Source organism: Mixophyes fleayi, chromosome 1 (assembly GCF_038048845.1).
Source record: "Mixophyes fleayi isolate aMixFle1 chromosome 1, aMixFle1.hap1, whole genome shotgun sequence".
Classification (NCBI taxonomy): domain Eukaryota; kingdom Metazoa; phylum Chordata; class Amphibia; order Anura; family Limnodynastidae; genus Mixophyes; species Mixophyes fleayi.
Genome location: NC_134402.1, coordinates 406,685,046 through 406,694,875, shown reverse-complemented (window position 1 = coordinate 406,694,875; position 9,830 = coordinate 406,685,046). Strand labels below are relative to the sequence as shown.

General features: G+C 40.5%; 1 protein-coding gene across 3 annotated transcripts in view; it reads left to right on the top strand.

Moving 5' to 3' along the window:
- Nucleotides 1–2,532: 2,532 nt before the first annotated feature.
- FAM169A (family with sequence similarity 169 member A) overlaps nt 2,533–9,830 on the top strand; it is a 63,949-nt gene continuing 56,651 nt past the window's right edge. The window contains exon 1 of one of the 3 annotated variants that reach the window (XM_075181843.1): nt 2,533–2,716. The gene's annotated coding sequence lies outside the window, so the exon portion shown is untranslated. The other 2 variants (XM_075181864.1, XM_075181854.1) reach the window with 2 other exon arrangements.

Here is a 9,830-nt window from a genome sequence, read left to right as displayed (position 1 = left end):
TTTTAAATACAGGGCTCCCAATTTTCCAAAAGCCAACGGACAACACTCCAAGAACAAGCAAAAGAGAACACCAGGTAATCTACGCTGCAAGATCAGGTAAGAGAGGAAGTGCATAATGAAGTGTGTTTTATGTATTAATGTTTTACAATTTTATTTACAGATATATATCTATATATATATATATATATAAAACAAATTTATTTACACACACACACTGGGGGGAGGGGGGGCAGCTAGTGTAGCAGCCTGGGGCGGCTGTGACCCTTAATCAGGCCCTGCCTGCGCCAGCCGCTCAATTTGCTTGAAAAGCCCAGTGAAGAAAGTTTTTGCTTCTGATTCGGGGCGTAGACCGATACCAATGTAACGGGAGCAGAACGGAGAGTGCCAATCACCATCAGAAAGCGGCCTTCTGGGTCTGCATGGGTTTTGGAGTGAAGAAAGGGAACCTTACTATGGATTAAAACTGCAACGCCGCGTTTCTTACAATCTGCTGAGGCAAAGAAGGTCTGGGAAAATTGCTTACCCTGAAACTGTGTATGGGCTCCCGTGAGGTGAGTCTCCTGAAGAAATACAATATCTGCTTTTTCTCTCCTACAGGCACCCAGGAGTATCGTACGCTTTCAAGGAGAGTTGAGGCCATTCACATTAATGGAAAAAATCTTCAAAGCCATGGCAGCAGCGGGGAGCCAGTTTCCAAAGATAGCACTAGACAGTTAGATGGGGAACAAAACCAGTTAGTTTGTAGGAAGGACACAAGCTTAGAAAGCCAATAAGAGAGTGGATCAAAGTCACAAAGGAAAGAGAAAGGAGATAGAGAAATAAGAAGCCCAATTGGGCGAAAACTCTGAGTAAAAGGAATCCTGTACAGATTCACAGACATTATCCAGTATTGGAGCACAGTAAAAGTAACAATGTCAAAGGGTGCGTGGGGGAGGGGGGGGGTGGTCCTTAAATTAACGTGGTGTGAGGAGCCGCCGAAACCCCGGGAGACCCACTAATCGAGTACATTAAATAAAAATAAAAATAACAATAGCAAATATAAATATATAATCAAAATCTAGCCGTAGAACGGTGTGCAAAGTAAGTACAACGTGTACATAAAACATTTATAACACTATGGGAGGGGGGGGGGGGTGGGTGGGCGGAAAGGATGGTGGGGAGGGAGAAAGGGAAGGATAGAATAAAAAAAGAAAAAAGAGGGGGGGCGGGGGGATAGAGGATATTTGGGGGGTGAAGAGGGGAGGATCTAGGAAAGGAGCATTTGCTCTCTCTTCCAACGACCAAAATAGGACCGCAAAGCAAACAAACAAAAAAGGGTTACAAATGGATATGAGAGGTCCCCTTGGCCATCAAGAGAGATATATATTATAGCAGTACATTGATGGTATCATGAAAGTAATGATGGCCATGGCCAAAGAAGCTCATAATATAAGAGGTGTAGGGTATATTTTATATATAAAATAGCGGAACACTTATATAGCTATTAGTTGGGATACAGAGATAAGAACAACCATGTATAGAAACTAAACCCAATCAGCAATGAAATACATTACATGTAGAACATGAATAAACTAATTTTAACACATTAACTTTTGTGTAATGGATTTACTACTATTGTGTTCCACTTGTTCAAAAGTGCTCCTCTGGAAACGCCTTTATGATCTGAAGCAGAGACTCAGTGGAACATCTCGGGATCTTGGACTTTATGGACAAGAACTCGGAATCACTCAACTGTGAGTACTGTAATCCATGTTTATCACTCCTTTAGACTGTAAGCTCTCATAAGCAGGGTCCTCTCTATTTCATGTCTGCACTTTCTCCATCAAGATAGTTTCCTTGTTCTATTTCTATGTATGTTTTGTTGCAGTTGTAAACAAAAAAAAAATAAAAAAAATAGTTATTTCTAAGTATTTCGCTGCCATGCAAGCTTTTAAAAGATGTCATAAAAAGGTGACATGGCTTTCTATCTGAAAAAACTGGAGCCTTTTTGTGAACATGAGTTTAAAAGATTGATTTTAACTATCACAAATGGCGTGCACATTGCCAGCAGTTATGGTAGAAATCTCCACTCATTTTTTGGGTCCAAGGAAAAATGAGCTGAGATTTGTGTCAAATCTCTGATGTTCCAGAGGCACATTGCGGCTAATTGAGCCCCCCCTGAAACTCTATAGAATATCTTGAAAAGCCATATAACAAACAATGGGAAAATAAACCTCAGTGAAAGAAACATTATATATACAAGTAACATATAACTCATATAAAGCAACAAGAGTAACAAATAAATCATAGTAAATACAAAATTGTGAATATACCTGAATGTATAACTGTATATAATCATTGGCTATAACCTTGTCTTTCCAGCATGGATTGCGTTTTATAAGGTTATAAAAACCCTATTTAATAGACAATAAAAAATAAATGTATGCATTATAGCTATTGATGCTTTGCCATATAAAGCATCTATCTGTATGTCAGCTTGTTTGGGGAGTTCCCAGCTAGGAGCTATGACATAACATTCTACCTGTCAGTGGGATCCACACAGCATAGGAGCTGCACACTAGGCTGACAGATTACGTATGAGGTAGTGCGGTGTGTGACGTCAGAGGGGAAGGGGCAGCAGACAGCGCCTCTCTGTGCAGCCAGGGGGAGATCAGCCAGCCGGGCACTGCCACTGCCCATACACAGCACAGAATACAGGAGGAGAGCCTTAATCGAGGTGAGTGATGGCGGCTGGCAGCACCCCATGCCTGTGACTTGGTATCACTATCATCACCACTCAACTCCTCCTACCCACTCATCATCCCCGGGATACCGGGCACGCACCTCTCTGCTGCCTATTATTGCATATTAGGTGGGTAGAAGGTAAGTGTTCTGTGCAAATCAATAACTCAGGTGGGATTTGCCTTAATGAAGTCGTGTCGTAATTTTTTTTTTCTTGCACAAACGTCATAATATATTTATTTATTGTGTGGTATATAATCGGATTGTAGCTGGTGAATATGAGCCTGTGTTATTTATTGTTCGTTGCTATTAGTGCATGCATGTACTGAGTCAGGGGAAACATTCCTGATGTGATTTATGCAATGCATGTATGAATGTGCATTTCATGCCGAGGCTGCTTGCAGTTCAAATGAAGAATGACACAAGCTACACATCTATAAATCCAGGTCTCTTCATAGCCTTTGTTGTATCATGATCACGCCTGATTTAAATAGATTGAGTTCTAGTTTTTTGCAATAGTGTTGGGTGGAAAGGAAGGCTTTTATTTCAGAGCAAACCTCCATTTTAGATATCTTTCTGATCTGTGAGATAAATTTCCTTTATATGTAAAATGCACATGTGAATGGACTTCCTAGGCCAACCAAGATCAATACACTTAAGGTAAAATAGCAGTGAAATGTACTATAATAGAATACTTTTTGTTTCTTAATATATTTGTATTTTTCCTGACGTATGCAGTTTGTTTTTGTTTGTTTTTTGTTGTGTCTGTAAATCAGTATGAAATGCTTGTAAAGCACAGCATTTACATTAGATTGAATATACTTTAAATAGACTTTAGTGTTTTTCTGTGTAGTAAATATAAAATAAAATGTAGTTATTTGTAATGCATTGATGATGACGACCATTTAACTTCTGGCTATTACACTTAATCATCTATGGAAGTATTTCTGCTTTTTCTACTTTTACCAACATAAGGACAAAGACAGAAAGCAACAAATATCCATTACGCACAGTTACAGTTGTTCCCTAGATTAGATTTTATTAACAATACACTATAAAAACACTCCATAGCCTCTGCCTTTGGGGAAACCTCATGCTTGTTCAGCGGGCTTTATTAAATTATATGCATATTCCAATCCTTATTGTAGTAATGTTTTTGTGTCATAAATTGTAAGATTGAGTATTTCCTATTGCAGACATTATTCTGTAGTTTTGTTTCCTTGGGATCAAAACAATTAGGGGACAATTCAATTTTCACTGATGAGTCGACAACCATCGCCGTGATCTTGGGCTGCGCTCATTTCCAGGGACCGCGGTAACTGAACATCACAGATTTTGCTGTATACTTCTTTGGGGTGCAAAGATAATTTACAATGTTACATAGCTGCGGAGTGCCTTTGCGACCGTTCTGGACATCGCGGAGAATTGAATCGGCTCCTTAGAATTTATGAAAGGTTAAATATAAGGTTGTATTATCACATAAATGTTAAATGTTTCTCAGCTGCTCCTTTCCCGCCCTGGAGCACTATGGGTCTGCTACAGGCAGCCGATATTCCCAGTACTCTGTGGTTTGTCTAGTAGCCCCTGCCAAAACCATGGTTAGATTATGTTCCTAAGCTAGATTTTATCCTAATTTTAAGTACGACCCTCAGTACGACTTTTGCAAATCTTTAGATGTATTTTTGATGGTAATATTCTATATCATTCGCATAGGTTTTACATAACAAAAACACTGACATGCGGAAAGGGTTGGATCTAGAGTATATTTTAGGGGGGCGATTTAGTCCCCACCAGTGGCGCACGTTTCTGAGTCTCCAGAAACCCCCCCCCCTTCGCTAACTCAGTGCCCACCAAAGCGGCACTGTCCTATACAGCAGCCGCGGCGCTGTCAGAGAAGCGCTGCCAAAACGCAGCAGCTCTCTCTCGTGGTTGTTTTTTGGGGGGGTTTTGGGTCAGGGGGGGGGGGACCCCTCAACCCCGAAACCCCTCAACCCCTCCCTGACAATCCTGCGTGCGCCCCTGCCCACCCCCTTTTTTTTTACTTCTATTAATGAGCTGTCTGCGGCAGCCGCACACAGGGCCGCAGTCATTAAGGAGAGCAAAGCATAAAAATGGAGTAAGTTTGCTCATGGGCAAAGCCATGTTGCATTGGAGGGGGTGGTAAATTTAAAATGTGTGGACAGATTTATAGTGGGGTTGGGCATGCCCAGATCAACTTCAAATTTCAGTGTAAAAATAAACCTATCAAGTATTTGTGTGCTACATGAAAAAGCAACCAGTATTTTCCTTATGTGCAAAATAATAAACTAATTTTCACCCCTTGCATTGTAACATGGTTTGTCCAGGAACAAACTTACACCTTTTTTTCCCCAATTGCCCCCCCCCCCTCCCTAGATCTGCCACTGCATGCTGTCTACAATCTAGTGTAAATGTATGCAGTTATGTATATATTGATGTGTGCAGCTCCTTGCATAATTTCAAAAACAATAACAAAAGGAAAGATCAAGTACAAGAGGGAAAAATATATGATTAAGGTCCCTGCCCTGAAGAGCTTACAATCTAAATGTTTTAAAACATAGTGATATGCTTATTTGTTCTTTTTGTTATGGATCTGGATAATTCTAATGTGTTTCATTTATTTTGGATTTTTTTTTAAAATACAAGACAACTATCTATTGCAAACTTCTAGTACAACAAATAGACAGATTATCTTGAACAATGTTTCTTTCTCTGCAAATTTGTGTTTATTAAAATAAGTGAAAGCTTTAGTATTGATTTTTATAGATAAGTAAAAGAAATTGTTATCCAAAGACAACTGAGTCGTAGTGCTTTAAGAAATTCTGAATGGAAATGTGTAGCTTTGTTTTACCTAGTAGTATCTGAGTTTATTACCATTGGCTATACCCTTGTTTTATTTATCTAGAAGGGTCCTATAAGTCATATATGATTTTTAGAAGAAATATATATAATAATCCCTGTTTAATAATTCATTTGGAGGTTATAATATGTGTTGTGTTTAGTCATAGGGGGGTATTCAATTGACCCCGAGATTCTTTTTAGGACCGCGTCATTTTAACTCTGTTTTTTTTATAATTTTTGAACGGGTTAACTTTACCCGCGATTCAATTCCATTTTTAACGCTCCGGTTTTTTTTCATGAAACGGTCCTCTCGCGCTCCAGTAGAAGGTCTATTGAAAGTATAGGGTGTGCGAGAGGCAGCTGCGTTAAAAGCTATTCAACAGGTCAATATGCTGTTTTATCTCGCACCTTTTTGGGGTGTGATAAAAATAAAAAAACCTAAGAAAACTATTTTAAATCATGTATAAATTAAAAAAAAAAGATAATCTATGTTTATCAGTAATGACTAACACGTAAAAGTTGATTTTCTTGTGAAAAATTTTTGGGAAAAAAAGCATAAAAAAATAAATAAAATCATTAATTAAATATATTTATGTATGTTTTTGGTACAAATACCGTATTTCCCCATGTATAAGACGCACCCATGTATAAGATGCACCTTAATTTTGGGGCCCAAAATGAAAAAAAAGATGTATTACATAAAGTTATTGAACTCAAGTTTTATTTATAATAAAACTACTCATCATCACTGTCAGAACTTTCATCCATTATCTTGTCCTCATCTGTATTTGATGATGAATCGCTGTCTTCATATATTGCCTCGTCCTCAGTTCCATCTAAGGCATTTGAAATGCCACACTTCTTAAATGACTTGACAATGATCTCAATATTGATATTATCCCAGGATCTTTTCACCAAGGTACAAACCTCTCCTATAGTTGACTTTTTCACTCTACCTGCTGGTGTCAAATTGTCCCCAGAAGACTTCATCCATTGGTTCCATTCCTCTCTCATGGTAGCTTTGAAGGGTTTGTTAATGCTGACATCAAGTGGTTGGAGCTGGGATGTCAAGCCTCCAGGTATGACGGCAAGTTTTGTTTTTTGCTCTGCAGCAATCTTCTTTGTGTTTGGTGTTATGTGTGCCCTGAACTGATCAAGCACCAATAGGGCAGGTTTACATAAGAGTGCACCTGGTTTCCTGCTCCAAACTTTCTCAAACCAGATCTTCATCCCATCCTGATCCATCCAACCCTTGTCATGAACATGGACAATCACTCCTCGAGGAATGACTTCTTTTGGCATTGTTTTGCGTTTGAAAATCAGCATAAGAGGCAGCTTGGTTCCGTCGGCACAACAAGCTAGAACAACTGTATAATGGCTCTTTTCATGTCCACTTGTCTTCACAATTACAGTTTTTACCCCCTTCTTATCAACAGTTCATCATCATCATCATCATCATTTATTTATATAGCGCCACTAATTCCGCAGCGCTGTACAGAGAACTCATTCACATCAGTCCCTGCCCCATTGGAGCTTACAGTCTAAATTCCCTAATATATACACACACTCACACAAAGACAGACAGAGAGGGAGACAGACAGAGACTAGGGTCAATTTTTGATTGCAGCCAATTAACCTACCAGTATGTTTTTGGAGTTCTGTTACTTGGGACATCAAATTGAAGGGGGACTTCGTCCATATTTGCAATCTGTCCCAACTCAAACTGATGTGTCTTCCGACATTGAGTGACAAAACGATGAAATTCAAGGACCTTCTGCTCATAGCTTTCAGGCATCCTTTGGGCAAGTCTGGTGCGTGTACGCATGCTTAGTCCATTCCGTTTCAGGAACCTGAAGCACCAATTGTGTCCTCCTTTGAAGTCAGTAACTTCATTTGTATCAGCAATTCTTCTTGCCTCATGCTGAACCATCTTTGTGGACACAGGAATTCCAATAGCCCTTTGCTCTTCAATCCATATCTTCAATTCACTCTCTAAATCAGGCGATTTTGCTGACTTGCCTCTCATAGCCTTCTTCTGCCGTGGTGTTTTCAGTAGGGTTTCTTCTTCCAGTAGCCAGTCTCGGATTGTTTTCTCAGTTGGAGGAGGACCAAACTTACGCTCAGCAGCACGATTTCCATTCAGTTTTGCAAACTGGATCACTTTTAATTTGAAATCAGCACTGTATGAAAATCTTTTCTGAGCCATTTCTGGGCAGAACGTGGAATGGTACTGATTTAATACAGTAATTACAGGATATGGTATTGTAACCTTTTCACTGCTGAAACTGCTGCTTTATTATTACAGCATACAATGTGCAGCAGGAGGAATCAAAAGGCTCTTTCTAATTTGTTGTCACAGAGCACACTAGAGACTGCAATTTGTTGTCACAGAGCACACTAGAGGAGCCTGCAATTTGTTGTCACAGAGCACACTAGAGGAGCCTGCAATTTGTTGTCACAGAGCACACTAGAGGAGCCTGCAATTTGTTGTCACAGAGCACACTAGAGGAGCCTGCAATTTGTTGTCACAGAGCACACTAGAGGAGCCTGCAATTTGTCACAGAGCACACTAGAGGAGCCTGCAATTTGTCGCAGAGCACACTAGAGGAGCCTGCAATTTGTCACAGAGCACACTAGAGGAGCCTGCAATTTGTTGTCACAGAGCACACTAGAGGAGCCTGCAATTTGTTGTCACAGAGCACACTAGAGGAGCCTGCAATTTGTTGTCACAGAGCACACTAGAGGAGCCTGCAATTTGTTGTCACAGAGCACACTAGAGGAGCCTGCAATTTGTCACAGAGCACACTAGAGGAGCCTGAAATTTGTTGTCACAGAGCACACTAGAGGAGCCTGCAATTTGTTGTCACAGAGCACACTAGAGGAGCCTGCAATTTGTTGTCACAGAGCACACTAGAGGAGCCTGCAATTTGTCACAGAGCACACTAGAGGAGCCTGCAATTTGTCACAGAGCACACTAGAGGAGCCTGCAATTTGTCACAGAGCACACTAGAGGAGCCTGCAATTTGTCACAGAGCACACTGGAGCTTGCAATTTGTTGTCCCACTATTCACTGGAGCAGCTTACAATAGTCCCACTATTCACTGGAGCAGCTTACAATAGTCCCACTATTCACTGGAGCAGCTTACAATAGTCCCACTATTCACTGGAGCAGCTTACAATAGTCCCACTATTCACTGGAGCAGCTTACAATAGTCCCACTATTCCCTGGAGCAGCTTACAATAGTCCCACTATTCACTGGAGCAGCTTACAATAGTCCCACTATTCACTGGAGCAGCTTACAATAGTTCAGACATTCAGACCAAAATGAGGCAATGAGCGCTACTGCACAGTCTTGTTGACTAGAGACAAGTCACATAGACACGCCCCAAGCGTGTCTACGTGACTTGTCTAATGACAACAAGACTGTGCAGCTTTTGTCAGGGAAACACGGAGGAATCTGTACTCAGCGGCAGTCATCGGAACTGTCAGTCACATGACTGACAGCGCAGAGACTGTGGGAGGCGCCTGCAGGACCTGAAGGTCCTTTTGCAAAGTAACGGGGACACGCTGGACACGCTGGAGATCTGATTAGCGGGGACTCCTCACACCAGATGCCGACTTCTTCAATCAGGTAAGTAGCGCTTGCAGTGTATAAGACGCACCTTTTTTTTTAGACCCAAAATTTGGGGGAAAAAGGTGCGTCTTATACATGGAGTTATACGGTATGTAATGTGTTTTGACATGGTATAGATGATTCTATAGTAAAAAATAGTTAAATAAAAAAATATGCTAAAGAAAGTACTGTAATGTAGATATTATCAATGTGTAATGCAATCTAATGTATGAAAACGTATGCAAAACCTTTTTTTGTGTTATACATGATCGCGTTAAAACCCCCCTTAACTCCCCTAAAAACTCGCAAACACAATGATTAACGCACGGGGGCAGCATTCCCTCTTTTTCAGTTGAATTGCACGAGATTTCACGCTGCGTTAACTGAAATCGGTCGCTATAGCAGTTAAAAACCCGCGATATTTTTTTTGTAACACGGCAGGAAAAAAACAACAACTCATGGTCAATTGACTACCCCCCATATCATGAAGGAAATGATTAGCAACAAATGTTTAGTCCATTGCTTGTATTAGTCCTTGGTCATATAAGATCTGGAGAACAACATAGGTATCAGTGCACTGAGTACATTTTCAGAAAGTGCAAAAGCTGCCCAGCAGTTCTCCAGTAAGGAACCATG